The 21,593-nt window shown below is 44.3% G+C and overlaps 1 long non-coding RNA gene across 1 annotated transcript; it reads left to right on the top strand.

Moving 5' to 3' along the window:
• The first annotated feature begins 2,346 nt into the window (after positions 1 to 2,346).
• Positions 2,347 to 8,082, top strand: LOC141279236 (uncharacterized). The gene is made up of 4 exons (XR_012333216.1): positions 2,347 to 2,389; positions 6,173 to 6,269; positions 7,191 to 7,303; positions 7,986 to 8,082. It is a non-coding gene; the product is annotated as an uncharacterized lncRNA (long non-coding RNA).
• Positions 8,083 to 21,593: the final 13,511 nt, after the last annotated feature.

Genomic DNA, 21,593 nt, shown 5'->3' with positions numbered 1-21,593 from the left:
ACAAGCCACAACTACTGAAGCCCACGTGTCTAGAGCCCATGCTCTGCAACAAGGGAAGGCACCGCAATGAGAAGCCCACGCACTGCAATGAAGAGTAGCCCCTGTTCACCACAAGGAGAGAAAGCCTGTGTGCAGCAACAAAGGCCCAATGCAGTCAAAAATAAATAAATTAAATAAATAAGTAAATAAAACTTAAAAAAAAAATGCCCTTATGAGAGACAGGAGAGATAGGAAAGAAGGCCATGTGAAGATGGAGGCAGAGGTTAGAGTTATGCAACCCCAAGCCAATAGGAGCCACCAGAAGCTGGAAGAGGAGAGAAAGGATCCTCCTCCAGAGCCTTCAGAGGGAGAGTAGCCCAGTCAACACCGTAATTTCAGACTTCTGGTTTCCAGAATGATGAGAGAATACATTTCTGTTCTTTAAAGCCACCAAGTTTTTGGTAATTTGTTACAGAAACTCTAGGAAACTTAACACAGCCTTCTAAATTGATGGTAAACCCACAGGACCCCAAAACCCACTATAGTCCACCAGTCCAACAGGGACTTATGGAGGTCAGGAAATATGACATTCTGGCCTATGTCTACACCTAGTGAGCTCAATAGGCTCATGGGCTTGTTGTATGGTTATTTCCCAAGTTCCCGAAAGTGTAATTGGAATAGACATGCTAGGCCACTGACAGAATTGCCACACTGGCTTCCTGACCCATGGAGTGATGGCTATTATAGTAGGAAGAGCTAATAAGAGCCTCCTGGAGCATCCTCTCCTAATGAGAATAGTAAGCAAAACCCAACACTGTATCCTTGCGGGAATTGTCAAGTTTAGTGACACCATCAAAGATCTAGATCCCAAGGCAGTGATTACTATCACACCCCCCATTTAACTCACCTATTTGGACTGTGCAGAAGGTAGATAAATTTTGGAGAATGATTGTAGGTTATCATAAATCAATCAGGCATTTTTTGCAATTGTTTTTCCAATTTGGTGTATATTCTGAGGTCATCTCAGACCCTGACTCCTAATATACAGCTGTCAATTTGGTGAATGCTTTTTTCTCTATATTAATTTACAAGACCCACCAGCAGCAGTTTGCTTTCAAGTGGCAAGGATTTGCCTCAGGGTTACATCAACTTTCTTGCTTCCTGCACTAATCTAGGCCAAAGATATCTTAGTCATCTTAACGTTCCAAATAAATTGTGATGCACCTTGGACTTCCCTGGTGGCACAGGGGTTAAGAATCCGCCTGCCAATGCAGGGAACATGGGTTCGAGCCCTGGTCCAGGAAGATTCCACATGCCATGGAGCAACTAAACCTGTTCGCCACAACTACTGAGCCTGCGCTCTAGCACCCACAAGCCACAACTACTGAGCCCGCGTGCCACAACTACTGAAGCCCACACACTTAGAGTCCATGTTCTGCAACAAGAGAAGCCACCGCAATGGGAAGCCCATGCACTGCAACGAAGAGCAGCCCCCGCTCGCCGCAACTAAAGAAAAGCCTGCATGCAGCAACGAAGACCCAATGCAGCCAAAAATAAATAAACAAATAAATATATATATTTTAAATTATGATGCTGCGTTAATTGATGGCATGCTAATTAGACCCGAGGAGCAGAAAGTAGCAAGCACCACAGATACCTTACTTACACACATACATGCCATGGAGTAAGAGATAAACATCATGAAAATGCAGGGGCTTTTTTGGGCTTTAGAAGAAATATGCACATAATTTTAGTGTGCTACTGCAACCCATTTACAGAATAACCGAAAGTCTGCCAGTTTTGAATTGTGCCCAAAGCAAGAAAAGGTTCTACATCAATTTTAGTCATATGACCCAATAGACCCAGCCACACTCAAAGTATCAGTGGCAAATAGGGATGCTTGCTTTTGGCAATTCTAAGAGGAGAATCACAATGCAGACTCCTGGAGTCTGGGGGGACAAAGCTATGCTTGCTCCTTCAGGTAATAATTCTCTTTGCAAGAAATAGTTCCTAGCCTGCTACAGGGCCCTGGTGGAGACCTTTGGTACATCAAGTGACAATACAAACTGAGCTGCCCATCATGAACTTCGTAATATCTGGTCCAGCAATTCATAAGTTTAGAGTATGCTCAGCAGCGATCCATCATCAAGTGAAGACAGTGTATAAGAGACAGGACTCAAGAAGATCCTGAAGACACAAGTGAGTTGCATGAGCAGCGCCTTAGACTCCCACAGCACCTGATCCTATGGCATTGCCTCCTCTTCCTCAGTTCACACCTATGACATCACGGGGAGTCCATTGTGATCAACTGACCAAGGGGGGAAAACTCAGATCTACTTTACAAATGGTTCTACACAGTGTGCCTACATTAACCAGAAGGGGACTGCCGCAACATTATAGCCCAAATCAGGTGCGTATCTGACAATAGTAAAGGAACATCCTTCCAGTGGGAAAAACAAAAGAAGTATATTTGGTTATCCACTCTGTCAGGATGGAAAATAGGCACTGACTGATTCACAGACAGTGGATGAATGGTCAGAGAATTGGAAAGAAAAGGAAGGGAAGATTGGTGACAGGAAGACTGAAAAATGTATAAGGATGGACATCTTGAAGTGGCACAGAATGAGGATGTCTGTTTCCCTTGTGCATGTTCAATGTGGAGAAGGTTATCAAAAAGTCAAGATGATAAGCTGACCCATTCTTGAATCTCAGTCAGACATTCCAGTGCTTAATGAATTCATGTTCAGAGTAGTCACAGCAATAGGGATAGAAGCTACTCATAGGCTCAATGTTACGGACTTCCTCCCACCAAGGTTGATATGGCCACTGCCACCACTGAGAGCCTAATCTGGCAACAGTAAAGACCAATGCAGAGTTCCTAGGGAGACCCACCAGCCTTCTGGTAGCAGATTCATTGCACTGGACCTTTTCCATCATGGAAGAGGCAGGAAAAAGAATACGGAATAATTGGTGAAATCAAGGTAAAAGATGAATTGCTGCATCTTGCATCCCCTGCCAAAAAGAAGGAAGCATAGCTCCTGGTTCTACCCCTTTGGATTCTGATCCACATTCCACACCTGGAAATGTTACTCCAGTCAACATACTAGGTGACACCCATGGCTTCCAGTTTTTGAATAGAGCCCAGAACAGGAAAGGACACTGCAGCAAGTCCAGGCCTACTACAATTAGCACCGTCACTTCAGCCACATGATTCACCAGATCTTATGTAGTTGCAGGTGTCACGGGTGGGTTTCCCTTGATGCAGTGAGGAGTTTATGACAAGCTGCAGAAAAAATTCACAATGCAGATCTCTGAGATTCTGGAATAAGTTCATGCCACCCACATCAGAGAATTAGGTGTCCTTTGTGAAACAGCTCTAGGTGTACAGTTAGGTCCCAGTAGCAATGGAACACTCGACCCTGAGACATCAGACGACCATGATGCTGGAACTGCTCATGAGCTAGATTCCGTCACATTCACCAAGTCGTAAAGTCAGATTGGCCCAGCAAAGTCTACCATAAATTGACAATGGTACCTTTTGGATTGAGCCCAAGCGAGACTTGAAGGCATGAGACAGCTGCATGACTAGGTAGCCTAGATCCCCATGTCACCCTCCCCCAATGATTGCATTGGGTTGTTCCTATGAGGGATCCCACATAACCAGTTAAAGACCTGCCTGAGATCGGTTTACGAATGGGTCAGTTTGGACTGTGGATATTTCAAGGGTTTGCCTCGAAAGACAGTGGAAAGGGAAAATCTTCCCAATGGGTAGTGCAGTGAGCAGTATACCTGGCCATCCAGTGGAAGAGAGAGTGGCCCAAGATGGGAATATATGCAGCTTCCCAGGCAGTGCTGTCTGGTCAAAAGCCTAGAAAGAAAAAAATTTAAATGATCAGAGACAAGCAGGTCTGTGGTAAAGGCACATGGAGAGATGCAAAGTGTGAAGATTTTTGCATCACACGTTAATGCCCATACTGGCACAAACTGGAGAGTGAGTACCTCCTTAAATTTTGCACCCATAGGCATCTCTTTTGGCTTAGCCTAGCCTCCACTTGGCTCGAAACTCACCATGTTCTGTTGTTGAAGGCTGAAGTAAAAAGTGATATAGATACAACTTCTCAATAGGTGGAATGTAACAGAATGTACAGCCATGGTTTTTTTTTTTTTTTTGCGGTATGCGGGCTTCTCACTGTTGTGGCCTCTCCCGTTGCGGAGCACAGGCTCCGGACGCACAGGCTCAGCGGCCATGGCTCACGGGCCCAGCCGTTCTGCGGCATGTGGGATCTTCCCGGACCGGGGCACGAACCCATGTTCCCTGCAACAGCAGGCAGACTCTCAACCACTGCGCCACCAGGGAAGCCCCAGCCATGTTTTTTAAATTAAAGTATAGTCAATTTATAATATAATGTTAGTTTCAAGTGTACAGCAATGATTCAGTTATTTATATATTTTTTCACATTCTTTTCCACTATAGGTATTACAAGATATTGAATATAGTTTCTTGGCTATACAGTAAATCCCTTTTTTTTTTTTTTTTGGTTGCACAGCATGCGGGATCTTAGTTCCCCCCACCAGGGATTGAACCCGTGCCCCTGCAGTGGAAGCACGGAATCTTAACTACTGGACCACCAGGGAAGTCCCTATAGAAAACCCTTATTGTTTCTCTGTTTTATGTATAGTAGGGTGTATCTGTTAATCCCATACTCCTAATTTATCCCTCCCCCCTTTCCCTTTTGGTAACCATAAGTTTGTTCTCTATGTCTGTGAGTCTGTTTCTGTTTTGTAAATTCATCTGTATTGTTTTTTAGATTCCACATATAAGAGATATCACAAAATATTTGTCCTTCTCTGTCTGACTTACTTCAATTACTGTAATATTCTCTAGGTCCATCCATGTTGCTGCCAATGGCAATATTTCATTCCTTTTTATGGCTGGATTATACAATCCAGCCACTGTGTATATATACCACATCTTTATCCATTCATCTGTTGATGGACATTTAGGTTGCTTCCATGTCTTGGCTGTACAGCCATGTTTAAAAACTGCCATACAGGGCTTCCCTGGTGGCGCAGTGGTTGAGAGTCCGCCTGCCAATGCAGGGGACACGGGTTTGTGTCCCGGTCCGGGAAGATCCCACATGCCGCTGAGCCTGCGCGCCCGGAGCCTGTGCTCCGCAACGGGAGAGGCCGCAACAGTGAGAGGCCCGCGTATCGCAAAAAAACAAAAACAAAACCAAAAAAACTGCTATACAGACCCTGTGCTTTACATGGATGCTTTGATGGTCAATGGCAATAATTTTTCTGGAAATGACATGTGAAGAGGCTTTCATTTTACCCCAAAGTGAAAAAATGGACCCCAAATGAAAGCAGGCTCTTTTCCGAAGAGAAACGTTTCTGACAGTTCAAACCCAAGTCATAATGAGGTTTCCCCCAACTGTCATGTAGGATCATGGAATGCATACTGGGTTATTATCTGGTTCCATGGGTTATTTTTCAGATTTAAATTTCATAAATGGGCTCAACAACCAGCTGAAAGCATAACTGCCCATAAAATGTCTCGATGCACCCATTTTGAGAATTTCTTAGATGATATTCTTGGTAAGATCAAGATTAGATCATCTTGAGTTTGACATTTATGATAGAAGTTTCTGAAAATGTGCTTCTTGATTTACCAAAATTTGGCATTTGTGATAACGAGGTGATATTGTAAGACTTGCCTCTGCTGCTTCCTTCCACATGTAGAAGAGAACTTACAGGAACATGTTCTGATTGTCCCTGTTGCTATATGGAATCGTGTGTCTGGCCTCACCCACAGAGATAAGACTGGGTATAAAAGCGCATGAAAGGCGAGCAGAGAAAGATTAAGTTGCTAGGCTGCCCTGGAAAGGATTCTATCAATGCAATCCATGAATGTGTCAAGTCAAACAAAAAGAGATTTGAAGAATGGCCGAGCCTTTGGCCATCTCAGGAAAGCTAGATAGTAGGAATAATGGCTGACATTTATTGAGCTTTTACTATGTGCTAGGCACTTTGCTAAGCACTTTCCAGCTCTATCTCCTTTAACCTTCTCAATAACCATATAAGAAGGTATATTATTATTATGGATAAAAAAATGAAGCTCAGAGAGGCTGAGCAAGTTGTGAAGAACTGGTAAGTGGCAGACTTGGAATCACATGCTATTTTGTCTCCCCAGGATGTGAGCTGAAGGAGCAAAACAAAACAGTATAAAGGCAACCAGGCTCTAAGTGAAAGAGATTAGAAGAATTGGGTGAGGTGGAGGGATGAAGCAGGTGAGTTCGGTGGCTCAGGAAATGAAACTCACAAACACTGGACGTGTAAGAGCCATGGGTATCTTCCCAGCGGGGAGCAGTTACTGGGTGACACTCCTAGGCAGGAGCTAAGGTAGAATCGAAAGTGGTTCGAGGTCATAAAACCAGTGTCATTGAAGATCCACAGTGCACATGGACCAGTATAGCATTACCGTATTGCTCATATGAGATGTTCCTCCTAGGGTGTCTCAATAACAAAAGAAACACTAGAAGTTACATTCAGAGATAAATACTAGGCATTTGAATTTTTGGCTACACCTCAGAGTCCCTAAGAAATAAAGAAACATTTGTTCTCTGGCCCAACAACTAACGAACTCATTTTATTTTATAGCTCTATATGGTTAAGATACATCAGAAATGACTTTGGATAACCCATGCCTTTGCTGACAAAGTTAACATAGAGAATGTTCAGCTCACTAAGTGTTCAGTAGCATTTACTTATTTTATAAGATGTTGTAACTTTGCTCTCCAACAAGTTAGGTTAGTATCTAGCTTTATACAGTAGTCAAACTTTTTTTTTTTATGTGTATAAATGAAAGTTTCTGGTAAATTAAATTATGCTCCGTCCAACTCATTGGTTCTTTAGGAATATTGAACAACACTGTGCTTATAGTTTTTTTAACATTTCCTACTGTAAGTCATCTCAGGGAAGGGAAAAATCTGTATTGGCCTTTCTATTTTCAGTTCCACCGCAGGGCTGAGTCACCATGTTCCAGCCCCAGTGAATTAGTGATAAGAGGAAAGGGCACAAAACGTTTATCAGGAAGTAGGGTTATCTGGTATAATTGCTCTGCTCTCCCCTGGCACCTCTCAGTGCTTGCTCTTGCCTGAACACCCTCCTCGCTTCCATCTGTCCTTTTTTTTTTTTTTTTTTTCCTCCAGCATGCTGTTGGAATGGAAGCTCAGAAGGCATTTGGCTGATGGTTATTTGGAAAGGCCAAATCAAAAGCGTGGTGGTGACCAGGTGCTCAGTGGCAGTCCCAGCCACAGAAATGGTAAGAACTGGGGCCAAACAGGGGAATCTCCATGACCACAGAGGATCGGGTGGGCACAAGGGACCAGGCATTCAATGTCGGGACTATCCAGCCAGGGTAGCAGGTGGTGTTGCGGGAGGTGGGCGGAGTACGCAACAGAGACTTTGGGAACCAGAGATCCACGGAGATCCAGGCGTGAGACAGCTCTCAGCATCGGGCTGTCTGGCAGCTTGGAGCAAGTGACTTGCATGGGCCAGGATGTATAGAGTTAGCTGGGTACTCAGCCTGGCTGGGGCTCGTCTGGGAGGACCTTCCCTGTCATTGTCCATCCTGGCCTGTGAGAAGCTGTAGGTGCCCCAATGGCTCAGTGGGAAGATGAACGAGCTGGTCCAGCAAGTCAAAGAGCAGCAAGTGGGTATGGTCATAACAATTAAAATGATTTTTTTTAAATAGTGTTCTTGGGTTTCCCTGGTGGCGCAGTGGTTGAGAGTCCGCCTGCCAATGCAGGGGACACGGGTTCGTGCCCCAGTCCGGGAAGATCCCACATGCCGTGGAGCGGCTGGGCCTGTGAGCCATGGCCGCTGAGCCTGCGCGTCCAGAGCCTGTGCTCCGCAGTGGGAGAGGCCACAGCAGTGAGAGGCCCGTGTACCGCAAAATAAATAAAAATAAAATAATGTTCTTTTTTTCCTTTTGGCCTCCCTAGCATGTCCGGATTTCAGAACAGAGACCAGATCTCCACGTCAGCCGCGGTGGGGATGCTATCGGGGCCGTCCAGAGGTCAGCAGGTGTGGAGACGGGCCTGCAAGCACTCGTCAGAGTTATTTCTTTTCAGGAAGCAGCTATAAAGGAGCTGATACATGGAAAGTGAGCCAAGCGTTCTTGGCAATATGTGGGGAGAGGTAGAGAAAGTGAAGAAAAGACTGAACTGACTCTATTCTGGGTGAGAAGAGATATCACCAAATATGGTACTCCCAGGCTGGTGAGGCCTGGGACTCTGGAGTAATATGGCTGTGTTGTGAATGCTGTCACCTAGACAGAATATTGCTCCCGATTAGGTGACAGACAGGGAGTAGGTTATTGAGGGTCTCAGGTATAATGTCCTGAGGGATCCCAGGAGACCAAAGATAGTAGAGAGTATGTCCCTTATGCATCTTATAGCTTTAAGAATGCTGTAGCTCAAGGATCAGTAAAGCCCTAAGTCAAGTGGAGGGACAGGTGGAGGGAGCTGCAAGTCTGATAAACGGGAGAAGAAAGTCTGGTGATCAGAGCAAGGAGGCAAAACTGAGGCTAATATCAGGCACTGCGCAGAAAGCTGAGGTGCTCTGGGCATACTTGCTATTCAGTAATGGATGGGCCACACACACAGGGAGGCAGGCTGATAAATATCTGAATCAGGGCCATGGCCGTGGCCCAGGGCTGATTCTTCACATCTGCCTTAGGTGTGATGTACGATCGGGCCACTACAGTGAGAGGGACACAGACAGAGGGACGACATGGAACAAACAGCAGTTGGTTTAGTGCTGAGTGCTTTCATCTGGTAAAAGACTAATTTCCTAGTTCCAAAGGTGGAATTGAGAACATGTTCTTTTGCCTCTAGATGAATGGTTCATTACAGGCAGATAAAGACACCAGCTAAAGGTAAAAATAAAAGCGGCTTTATGGTTACCTGCCTTAGCCTCCAGATCTGGTGAGCAAGTGAGAGGAGTTCCCCAACCCAGGGGAGAGTCAGGTTTGCAGCCCTTGCCACCCCTGGCACGGTACAGGGCATGCTGGTGGCAGAGAGGGAGTTTGCCATCCTTGCCTCCTACAGGGTCCACCTCCTCCAGCTACAGAAAGGCATCAGTGAGACAGAAATGTACAATAGATTTAACCGTAGCTGCCCAGATGGAGTTCATGTTCTGTTACCCCAGGCTTCCAGAAAGAAAACTAGAGATCATCTCCTTTATGGGACTAACCAACAAAATCCTTGTCTTACTGCGTACAGCCAGGTATTCTCAGCCTGGGTCACCATGCGTAGGATGACCACATAATTCATTCAAACTTGACACTTCTGAGAGTGAAACGGTTACATACACAGTAACCCAATCTTTTCAATTTTGCTATAAAAAGCTAGTCATGCTCTTAAATTCAAACATAACATTTGAGTCTAAAGTAGATTTGCCAGATAAAATACAAGATGCCCTATTAAATTTCAGGTAAATAATTTTTAGTACAAATATGTCCCAAGTATTGCATGGTGCATACTTAATACCAAAAAAAATTATTCATTGTTTATTCAAAATTAAATCTGAATTCAGTGTTCTGTATTTTAATTTGCAACTGGCAACCCTAAAGTTAAACCACTGTATTATATGCTAATTCAATCACACTGCTTATGAGGCAAGGCTTTTGGTCTTCAGCTGATTTAGGACATGGTCTGGCTGACCAAAGGAGAAAGTGGAGGGGACCGCCCCAATTAACCCAGTCACCTGAGCTATGGAAATCAGCTCCCTTCAATTTCTCTGGACTAGGAATAGGCTCAGACTAGATCTCAGTGCCTGGGGTGAGCTGGGCCAGCAGGTGAGAGGAACCAGCCGTGGGACAGGAAGTTACATGGATAGGGCTTCCCTGGTGGCACAGTGGTTGAGAGTCCGCCTGCCGATGCAGGGGACACAGCTTCGTGCCCCGGTCCGGGAGGATCCCACATGCCGCGGAGAGGCTGTGCCCGTGAGCCATGGCCACTGAGCCTGCGCGTCCAGAGCCTGTGCTCCACAACCGGAGAGGTCACAACAGTGAGAGGCCCGCGTACCGCAAAAAAAAAAAAAAAAAAAAAGAAGTTACATGGATAAACACATTCTTCCTGCTTTCTGTTCACTGTTGCTTGATCTAGTGTACATTAGAATCACCTGGGGAGCTGATAAAACCTACTGAGGCTTGGGCCCCACTTCCAACCAATTAAATCAGGATCTCTAGGGGTGTGATCAGGCATCCATGATTGCAAAAGTTCCCCAGGTGAGCTCATTCTGATCCCAGTGGCCTAGTTTCTGCTTACTTGACTTCTCTCCTTTGAATACCCTCCCTGTAGTATCGGACATTTCATAGTCCAGGAAGTACGACCAGAGCACAGGTTTCCTTGTCCATGCAAGACCTGTCTCCCGCCTGCTCTCGCCTCTCTTCAGCTTTGGCATCCCCTGTCTCCTACTCCTCTGCTCCCTACATATCCACTCCCAGTTTGCAGTTGATCTCTTCTCAAGTGCATCCAATGGCAGACTCCTTTGGCTTGAAGCAAGGACATCCTCCAGAGAAATGTCGCTGCAGGCCATGCTGATGGCACTGGCTGATTTCCAGGGCTTCCCTCATCCCTGGCTTCTGCCCCAAGGGGGCTAAGCCCAAGACTTTAGCCATAGAGGAAACCCAGATTTTGTATTTCCAGAACAGGGATTGGTAGACCCTTTGAGGGTGGTGTGTCAAAGTGCCAATTTTCTTCCAAAAGGCTCGCAGGGTAAACAGTGGTTTGCTTTCCAAATGGTAGCGAGGAGGGCCTGGCAGTGGCACACTGCCCATCCATCATTGAAAACTGACTCTCTTGCTTGCTTTGGAATTTGACCCAGTGAACTCAGATGAGCTTTGGGCAATGCCCAGCTCAGAGTCCAGAGCAGGATACGGCAAGAGCTTTTGGATTATTCATTCACTGAGTACCTACCATGTGCCAGATACCATGCTATATCCTGAGAGGACACAGGTGAATAAAGCAGATATGGTATCTGGAGCCTATGAATCTTACCATCCTTCTAATCACAAATAACTGAAAGGAAGAAGAATACAGAGGAAAACCGGGGTGGAAATACTGGTGCAGAATGAGAGTGGAAGCCTAAGTGCCTGAACACACAATACTTTTTAAATGCAGCATTTCACCCAGCAAACAATCAACCGCTCTGACCTTCTCAGAGACACAAGGCCACACACTCAGATTCCTTCGTCAAATAATAGGCTGGCGCAAATGGAGCTATTTCTTAAACCCAGCTGTTTACACAACAGCTACAAATCTGTTTAGAAAGCATCCCCGCCATTCACAACTGCCTATCGAACAGATGCTCAGGGGCATTTGTCTCTCACCACCAGGGTTTCCATAAAGAGGAGGGAGCAGGTTTGAACGTCTGCATCTCCTGGAACTTCACGTGCTGCTCTTATTCTGTGCCCAGAGGCTGCTGCTCCTCTCCCCAGCGCCCCTCTCAGAACAATAATGATTTTTAGAGGCATAATAAGGAGGGTTTGCATTGAATTATTAAACAATGGATGTTGAAGATGTGTTTCCTTTGACCTCCTTACCTCTCGCTTTTACCAGTCAGTTTTCTCTTGTACGGAGGCAAAGATTTCTAAAATATTAAAGCAGATTATGTTTTCCTTCTTATAGTATTTTCCAAACTTATTTAAAATCCCTGCATTAAAAAAAAAAAAACAACTGCTTTCCCGTTTGATAAACTTTAAAACATCGCATGCCCTCCTTTCATTTTCTGAAATTCAGCATAAGTATCAGGGGGAAAAAAAGCACTAGAACAAAGCACTGCTTTGTTTTCAAACCAGACCTACAACCCGGCCCCCTGAGATGCGGGTGGGCTGGCGTGTGGGAGACTGAACTCCCAACCCCCCCCCACCCCCCCCACCCCGCCTCCAGTTCCTGAGACTCATTGTTCTAAATGGTAATATTAACATTTACCATCTTCAATTGTGGGTAATATCCTGTTAGCATTTTCAGTTGTAAACGTTTTCTCTGTGACATAAAGTATGAGCTGTGACAATGAAATAATGAGACAGGCTTGAAACACATAAACAAGCATTTATACAATCTAATGAGCATTGTGCCTTTGAAATGGCCACTTTGGGAGTCACCACGTTTCTAGGGCTAAAATGCCATAACTCAAAAAAAGTGGAGTGATTCTTTAGTTGTAGCCTGGGGCAAAAAGCGTGAGTTTTGTTTGGAGACAGGTGACCTGGGTGTGAATCAAGTTCTGCCACTTTTTAGCTATGCGACCTTGACCCAGTTGCTTAATCTCCCTCAGAGCCTCAGTTTCCTCATTGGTAAAATGAGAAAAAAGACCAGGTAAAATGTATATAAAGTATCTGCCTATCCCAGGTAGCCCAATAAGTAGTTATTCATACCATAATTATCACTAATGACGTTCTTTTGAATTGCATTAAAAGATCTTTGAGAGTGATTTGGGGGGAAAATTCCAAGTCTTTTAAAGTCAAATGAGAAAAATAAAAGTGGATAATAAATGGCTGGAAATTCTAGTCTGGGTGGGAAAAAATAATCGTTGCTATAGACACAAGCCTAAAATTTCATGTGGCTCATTAAGTGACTCTGAAGTCAACTCCAGAAGATGTTTCCAAATGTTCTGAAAGACTACACTCTGCTTAGCATTGTGCATGGGCTCCCTGGGTGGCCGCTTTGAAGTGGGTACAACTGCTTTTAATGTTTAAGTAAGCTGTGTGGTGTTAAAGAAATCCTATTTGCTTTATAGTCACGCCACAGATCTGGACCCTGTAAAAAAGGCTTAACTATTGCAAAATCTGCCTTGTCACTTCCTCTACGTCCTGATGTACATCTTCCTTCTTTAAACTGTGGTGTGTAGTCGCCAGACTATTTCCCCCCTTTTTAAGTGTCCTCCCTTTCATTTCTGAACCCTTGTAACAGAAGGGGAAAATGAAACCCAGTCCCTGCTACCAAAAGCTACTGTCATCATTCCACAATTTCAGAAGGCTTTCAGGTTTCCATTTTCCTTGTCTCAGCCCAGATGCTTGGCATATGCGATAGCAACAAAAACAAAATCTGTTGTGTTTTTGGTTGTTATTAATGCTTAAGCAGCCCAGGGATTGAGACAGCTAAGATAGCCACACAAATGAGCGTGCACGCGCGTGCACACACACACACACACACACACTTTTTTTGTTTTTAAATGCAGAGAGCAAAGAGACAAAATGTGCCCAAAGAACTTTGTCTGGAAGAGTCACCCACGTGCATTCTAATCCACTAATTTCCCTCAGCTTCCCTCCTCCACCACTACTCAGTCTTTATTTCTCAGTAAGAAAACCACTTTATGTGTCAGACAATGATATTCCACAATAGAACTATAAATCCAATGTTTGTCTAGAATTTAAATGGCACTGCGGAACTCCACCCTTCCTCCCATTAACAACATCAGAAAAGAAGTTAGTGAGGGGCAAAATCATCTGTTAGTGTGTCTGAGTGGATTTGAAAATTACTCTCCCCAGGGTCTTCTAGGGTTTTAAAATACGAAGGTGTTCATCCAACTGAAAACATTTTATGTCTATAAGCAATTTAAGATTCAGCATGTCTGGCAATTCGCATTTTTTTAAAGGATGAGAAAAATGCAGCACTAATGTGAATATGTATGTTGCGTAGGGGAACTTCTGAACCCTTCACTGTCATCTTGAGGCTAATGGAAGCCAGGTCTCTCACTATGGGACAGATCTACATTCCAGCTACAAATACAGAAAGGAAGAAGGCTGGAATAAACTCTGTACTGGTGAATTGGAATTGAAGGTTTCTGTGTGAGCTCCTGGTTTTTACATGAGTAGATAAATTAGATTTATGTGTATTTATGTGTGTGTGTATCTATAGATAGATACTTACATAGGCATACATATACTGCATGGTCAGGCCACTCCAGATGGCTGTTCTCTTGCTCTCCATACATCCCCTGCCCAACCAGTGCCTGCTTCTCCTACACCCTATGCACATGACTGACCTTCCTATGTACTTGTCCCAGACCCCAGCTAGTGAGTGTTCTTATCAAAGGGGCTGGTGAGGGGCGTGCCCCTCTACTGGTTTCCCTGGTAACTAATGAGCCCACCTGACATCAATTCCCCTGTAACAGGTAATCTCCCCTTCCCCCCCCCCCCAAGCAAGGACCTTCACCACGCCCTGCCCTCCATGCACCGCCCATGGTGGGGTGTCACTCCAGGACCTTGATTCAGATGTATAAGCTCCCCCACCTACTAAACCACTGACGTCTCTGTTGCTGACTCTGGGCTCTTTCTTCAGTCTCGAAGCTGGGCAAGCGTAAGCCTTGCAGGCCTTTGTGGTGCAGCCCAACAATTGGCAGAGCCAGCCAGGAAACCGGGAACTCCTGTGCTCACTGAGATGTCGGGAGATACAGGACAGGGAATGGAAAGTGGCAGGGGCCGTCCACTAGTATGTGGGGACCAAAAGTTGTGGGTATAATCCTGAGGTGGCTGTCCACTAACACGTGAGGCCTAAAAGTTCCAGGGGTGATCGTGAAAGTTGCAGGGGATATTCCCGGGGTGGCTGTCCACTAGTATTTGGGGCCTCGTGGTGGCTGTCCTTGATGAATGGGGGCTGCCAAGCTATCTGGAGAACAATGGCATCTAATGGCTCTGCTATTGTATCAAAGTGAGCCTTTTGTAATTGGTTAAGCTAGCTTTCTAGAAGGAACTGGTATTTCTCTTGTGCCTTTGAGATGTAAATTATGTACGGCTTTCTGGAACTTTAATCTTTTGTGATCTCTGAGAGTAAAGGAGAAAAAAGGCTTTTAAGTAAACTCTAGAAATAATTGTTTTACGAATGTCTCTCTAAAATAGTCTCTAGATTTCGGTAACTTGAAACTAAATGAAGTTAAATGACTATCTGGGTCATTTCAAATAGGATAAAATATTGGAACATTAATTGCTGAGTGTAGCAATTAAAGGTCTCGGTTTAGCTACCAGTCTTCTGTCATTTGTAGACAGTAATTGTACTCTGATGCTTCTGCAAAAGTGCTTCATCTTCAAGAAGATTCATAGGAAGGACCTTGTGACAGTAACAGGTCTCTGATAAATTTCAGATTATACTGCTGAACAGGGTAAGAAATTAAAGAGTCCTGATGGAAAACCTGATGGTTTCATAAAAAGTTAACAAAAAGATTAGTTACTGAGTGAACTGGTGAATATGGTTATAATGTTTAGGGGTTTTGTCTGGAATGTTACTGGTTTTGGTCTCTGTTTTCCAGATAGAGGGAAGACCTTTCCCTCACTTGAGTTATGATTTATGGCATGATTTATGAGTTATGGCAATTTGGTAAATTATAAATTAGTAATTTATAATTACAATTGAGATCTTTTTCTTTTCTCACTGCCTGGTGCTTCCAGAAATTGGAGACTCTTGGGTTCTGAGCTGCCTTATCAGGTGAATGGGAATGACTATCTCCTAGCATGTGGAGGAATCTCAGTATTTTGGGGACTGAGAAACCCACTGGGGCAGAGCCTTATGGCAGGCCTCGGGCTTGACTTTCCTGGCCTTGAGAAGCCTGTTGGGAATTCAGTCTGAGACTCCTTCTGAGGAGTTCTACCTCAGCTAGTTTGGAGGGACCTATATGATCAGTTGACCAGACTTGTTTTGCAAACAAATTAGTCTTGATCTGGTTGTGTTTGGTGGAGATGAGGGTAATTTCAGAAAGAAAAAAAGGCAATGTTTTTTTAAAAAATAGTTTTATTGGAGTATAATTGTTTACAATGTTGTGTTAGTAAGACTATGTTTTAGTGGATATTAAATTTTAGTTCTGTTAATTGAGATCTGTATTTATGAAAGTTATTGTGTTAGCCACACTTTTGCCCTGATGTTCAGGAGGAAAAGAAAATTCTCTAGTGAAGTTGCCACAGAGTATAACTACTCATGCTATGTAACACTGCTTGCTTTAAGTCTGTTGCTAAAAGCACATGTACAATGCTTGTGTGACAACCAGGTATAAGTGATCAAAATGTATGGTCTATAAAGTGTTGACATACCTCTGAGCCTGTTCATAAGATCTGATTAGTTTTCCCCCAACGTGAATGACTAGGTGGATATTAAGGACGCCTAGCACTGAGGGACATGATCTGAACCTGGGGTAGAAGGCAGTACCTCAGCACTGCGGGACAAATATTTTGATCATTAGTGCTTTCTATTCAAAGATTTGCAACCAAAAGGGGAAATGATGGAAAAATCTGCACGTATTGAGGTAGGGGGAAGTCAGAAGGCTTATACATGGTTTAACTTACATTTTACTGACCAGAGCAGCCTGTTTTATCCTTTCAGACACGCATTGTACATCTGCTTTGGCCATTGAGGAAGGGAATGAATTTGAGAGTCAAAATGGAGTAGCTGTGGTTCAGACATCGAGGTAAAACTAGGTGGCCGTTGTATACGTGATTTTAGACACATTCTTGTATTATTGAAAAGTTGAGTTTTCTGAATTGTAATGCAGATCAGGACAAAAACCACAGGTGGGTATGGTATTACCTCAGAATTCGGTTGCTGCTTGTATTTTGCTTAACCGTCATGAGCTCCCGTGTTGTGTCTGTTAGATGTCTTATATTTTGTCCCTAGCCTGAGGGAGGAAATCTATTCGAGGACTGGGCAGCAACAATGGCCTCACTGCGAAATGAGTCTAATTGCTGGGTCAACAGCCAGATGCCACTGTCTTCCTCTGGACTTCCATGAAAAATTGACCCGGCTACTATGATTATGTGGGGACTACTGACCATGGGGGAGAAAGACTCTCACCATCTTCCTGTCCCACATGTCAGTGCATCAGAAGGACCCCTGTTGGTAAACATTACTGTACAACTGACTGCCCGTGAGCCCTCCTGGGCTATGCTGTGTGGAATGGAATAGGCTGACTTCTGGACACACAAGTCCAACTAGTGGGATTAACTGCTTTTTGGTGGAAAAGACCTAATGGGTTCACCCCTAGTGGCACTCAACATAACATGTGGTGACAGATCTGTACTGTGACTGCTGACTCCTGGCTAGGCCACCAGAATGTTTCCCCTCCCATGGGGGTGGCTCTGGGTTTGTGAAAACCAGGGGTGGCCTTACCTTCCTTATAACTGGACAAGGCACTGCTGCTATTGACTCCCTTTACATTGACCTGGTAAGTGCTTGGCTCCAAAATTTGCCCACATCCTGGAGAATGACTGTTCTGAGCATACTGGGTATCCTACTCTTGATGCGCTGTGGCTGCTGCTGTCTGTATTGTATTTGTGGTGTCTGGTTGCAGTGCCTGCTATATACCTGACCCCGGGGATATTGTGGAAAAGGGGCGGGCCAAGACTGTAAGGGTCATGCAGGGTGTGTAGGGGTGGAGTGTATGTTCAGGCCACTCAGGACGGCCGTTCTCTTGCTCTCCGTACATCCCCTGCCCGACCAGTGCCTGCTTCACCTCTACCTTACCCACATGACTGACCTTCCTGCGTACTTGCCCCAAGCCCCAGCTAGGGATTGTTCTTATCAAAGGGGCAGGTGATGGGCACGACCCTCTACTGGTTTCCCTGGTAACTAATGAGCCTATAACTGGTAATCTCCCCTTCTGCCCTACCTCGGGAGTGAAGACTGCAACCATGTCCTGCCCGCCGTGAACTGCACATGGTGGGGTGTCGCTCCAGGACTTTGCTTCAGACATGTAATATACACCCCCCCCCGCCCCGCCCATTAAACCATTGATATCTCTGTTGCTGACTCTAGGCTCTTTCTTTGATCTTGAAACTGGGCTTGTAGGCCTGTGGGGTGCAGCCCAACATATTCACAGACATATAGTCACACCTCTCTCTGTAATTTCCTAACTCTATCTGCATAGAGTGTCAGGAAGTAAAGGCATCCAAGTAGCAAGAGCATACCTAGCATTCACATCTTGGCTTCTAAATATCTTTCTCCATGAAGAAGAACAAGCACTCCTTCAAGAAATGACTGAGTCCAAGATGTGGTGGGCTAAAAACTGATCCACCAAATGATATCCACATCCTAAGCCCTAGAACCTGTAAATGTTACCTTATTTGGAAAAAAGATCTTTGCAGATGTGATTAAGTTTCTCTCAAGATGAGGAGATTATCCCATATTATCTGGGTGGGCCCTACATATCCATGACAAGAATCCTTATAAGAGAGAAACAGAAAAAGAGATTATGGACAGTAGAGGAAGAGATCATGTGACCACAGAGTCAGGCACTAGAGTGATATGGCCACGAGCCGAGGAATGCTGGCAGCCATCAGAAGTTAGAAGAGGCAAGGGATGGACGCCCCCCTAGAGCTTCCAGATGGAGCATGGTCCTGCTGACAACTACATTTCAGCCCAGTGATACTGATTTCAGACTTCTAGCCTCCAAACTTGTGAGAGAATAAATTTCTATTGTTTTAAGTCACAAGTCTGGGATAATTTGTTACAGCAGCCACAGGAACTAATATACAGGGCTAGGACAGTGGATATACAAGATGAACCTGGAACTTCTTTTTCCAGAAAGTAACGTAGTACTCAGAAATGAGGAGGACGTATCAAAAGGACTCGGCTTGAAGGCTCTCGCATTGGCCATATTGAGGGCAATTAAGAATCAAAATAAATATCAAGACTAATATGTTACAACCTGTTATAAATATAATAGGAATCCATGAGTCTAAAATGAGATACGTAAATAAATAAGAGAAAACTCTACCTCATAGTGTAACACCAACACATAAACATAGAAAGAATGATGGAATTAGAAAATCAGGCTTGGCCACCATCATAATAAAAATTGATTTAGGCAAGAATCATCGGCGGATGCTAAAACCAGTGGATGAAAATTTGATGAGAAACAGATTATTCACATCATATCATAGTATCTCCTAATAAAATACTTATTAAAAAGTACAAAATGCTTATTAATTAACTTTACTGTGAAGAACCAGCTTAACTAAGTGGCTAAATTTTTTTTTTAACATCTTTATTGAGGTATAATTGCTTTACAATGGTGTGTTAGTCTCTGCTTTATAACAAAGTGAATCAGTTATACATATACATATGTTCCGATATCTCTTTCCTCTTGCGTCTCCCTCCCTCCCACCCTCCCTATCCCACCCCTCCAGGCGGTCACAAAGCACCGAGCCGATATCCCTGTGTAAGTGGCTAAATTTGATGGCACAAGTAGTGGGACAAATCGACGTCGCATATCCCTGATGTGACACACTGGTCCAAGTGTTACTCTGTGGCGGCCCTGAGAAAAATGCATGACCTAAAGCTAATCATGAGGAAATATCAGACAAACGCAAATTGAAGAATATTCTACAGAACAATATTCTACAGGCTGTACTCTTTGCAAATGTCAAAGACATACAGGACAAGGAAAGCCTAAGGAACTATTCCAAATTAAAGGAGACCAGAGACAGATGACAATTAAATGCAACACATCATCTTGGATTGGAGTCTAGACCCATAAAGGATATTATTGGGACAGATGGTAAAATTTGAATGTTGTTTGTGGATTAGACGGTAACATTGTGTCAATGTTTGTACTGCGGTTATATTGGAGAATGTCCTTGTTTTTAGAAAATGCGTACTAAAGTATTAAGGGTTAATGAGGCATTGTGCCTGCAGCTTCCTCTTAAATCATTTGGAAAAAAGTAAAGTATATAAATATGCAGAGAGAATAAAGACAAATGTGGTAAAATGTTAACAATTGGGAAATCTGGGTGAAGGGCATATGGGAGTTTGTAGCGTTCTTGCAACATGTTTGTAATTTTGAAATTATTTCCAAAGAAAATAAAGGCCATTATTCTTCCATGGTACCTTATCACTTCCATTCAAAGAGTCTTTATGGAATGCCATTATTCAAAAAAGTGAAAGGACATTGAAGGGAAAGCCAGGAGACCTGGTTCTGTCACTCTCTGTGTCACCTTGTGCAGGTAACTGAACTTCTTTGAACCTCCGTGTCCTCAGGTTTATTCTCTGCTTTCTATGCCTAAGGCAGTGGTTTTACTAGTTGGTTTACTTCAGCTCCAACAATGGCTGAGTCAAAAATTATTGCTGTGGAATGGGAAACAGATGCCAATGGACATCTAATCCCATTTCTTTTTGCAGGGTACAAACGTTCTAAAATTAGATTGTGGTGATGGTTGACTAACCCTGTGAAAATAGTGAAAAATATCGAATTGTGCACTTTAAATGCTGAATTATATGATACGTGAATTATATTTCATTAAAGCTGTTAAAATCATCCTGCTGCTTTCCTCCACCCCCCACACACACCCAATTGTGAATCTTTATGGTTAGAGTAGAACGTCTGTGACGGAATGGCGGTGGTTGAGTAGAGAAGGCTTATGCTCATCCCCGAGGCAGGGTGGGAAGGAAAAGGACAAACAGTAAAGGCCCTTTCAGAATGGATGGAGGGAAGGCTGTGGAGGGGCCCCTCGAGGGCCTGTCTTCCAGGCTCTGTTGTTATCCTCTGTTCCTCTCACTGCACAAAGCTGCTGTGAGACTGGGTCCATATGTGTGGTTTCAACTCTCTCCCATAGGTTGGTGATTCCCTGTGTAAATTAGGCTAATACTGGTCATTTAAAAGCTTAACCAAAAGAGTAGTTTTGGAATTTTTTCTTTCTCACATAAAAGTCTGAGTAAATAGTCCAGAGCTGTTATGAAGAAGCTCCATGACGTCAGGGACCCAGACCCTGGGCCTCCATTTACAGCCTCGCAGGCTGTGCCCTGCAGCTCCAGGAAGCGTTATCCACATACACAGCTTGAACCATCCCTTCTGGAGTAGTGCAAAGTGATGGCCTTGCCCAGGACCCTTCCCTCTTGATGTTCTCCTTTAAGTGGTCTCAACCTTATTGTCCAAGGTGGCAGCATCTATCTTCCAGGCAGAAAGATAGGGGAAGGGACAGATGCAAAAGGAGGAGCACAGGGTACGCATAGGTTGAACCTAAAGTAAGGTTTTCAGAACCTCTCACATGATACTTCACTTATGTTTCATTGTTTAGATCTTAGTCATATGACCAGGCCCAGTTGCAAAAGAAGCTGGGAAACATAGTTTTTATTCTAGGTATCCATGTTTGCAGCAGAGAGAGAGCAAGAGATGGAATTCTAGTACCAAAGAACAACAGGCAATAAATACTGGAGAACTCACAGTCCTAGTCTTTCTTTCCAATCCATACTTCTAGTCCAGATCCATGTATCCAATTGCCTGGACATCTCTACCCAGGTGACTCACAGACTATAAAACTGAACATGGGGCTTCCCTGGTGGTGCAGTGGTTGGGAGTCCACCTGCCAATGCAGGGGATGCGGGTTCGTGCCCCAGTCTGGGAGGATCCCACATGCCGCGGAGCGGCTGGGCCCGTGAGCCATGGCCGCTGAGCCTGTGCGTCCGGAGACTGTGCTCCACAACGGGAGAGGCCACGAGAGTGAGAGGCCCACGTACCGAAAAAAAAAAAAAAAAAACTGAACATGCCCTAAATGGAAGGTATCATATTTACCCACCCCAGTCCCATCTCAGACCTGCTCCTTCTCCTGTGATCTCCACCTCAAGGAA

The sequence above is a fragment of the Tursiops truncatus genome, chromosome 1 (genome assembly GCF_011762595.2).
Source record: "Tursiops truncatus isolate mTurTru1 chromosome 1, mTurTru1.mat.Y, whole genome shotgun sequence".
NCBI classification, from domain to species: domain Eukaryota; kingdom Metazoa; phylum Chordata; class Mammalia; order Artiodactyla; family Delphinidae; genus Tursiops; species Tursiops truncatus.
The sequence above is the reverse complement of the archived record's forward strand: the minus strand, read 5'-3'. Positions and strand labels throughout refer to the sequence as shown.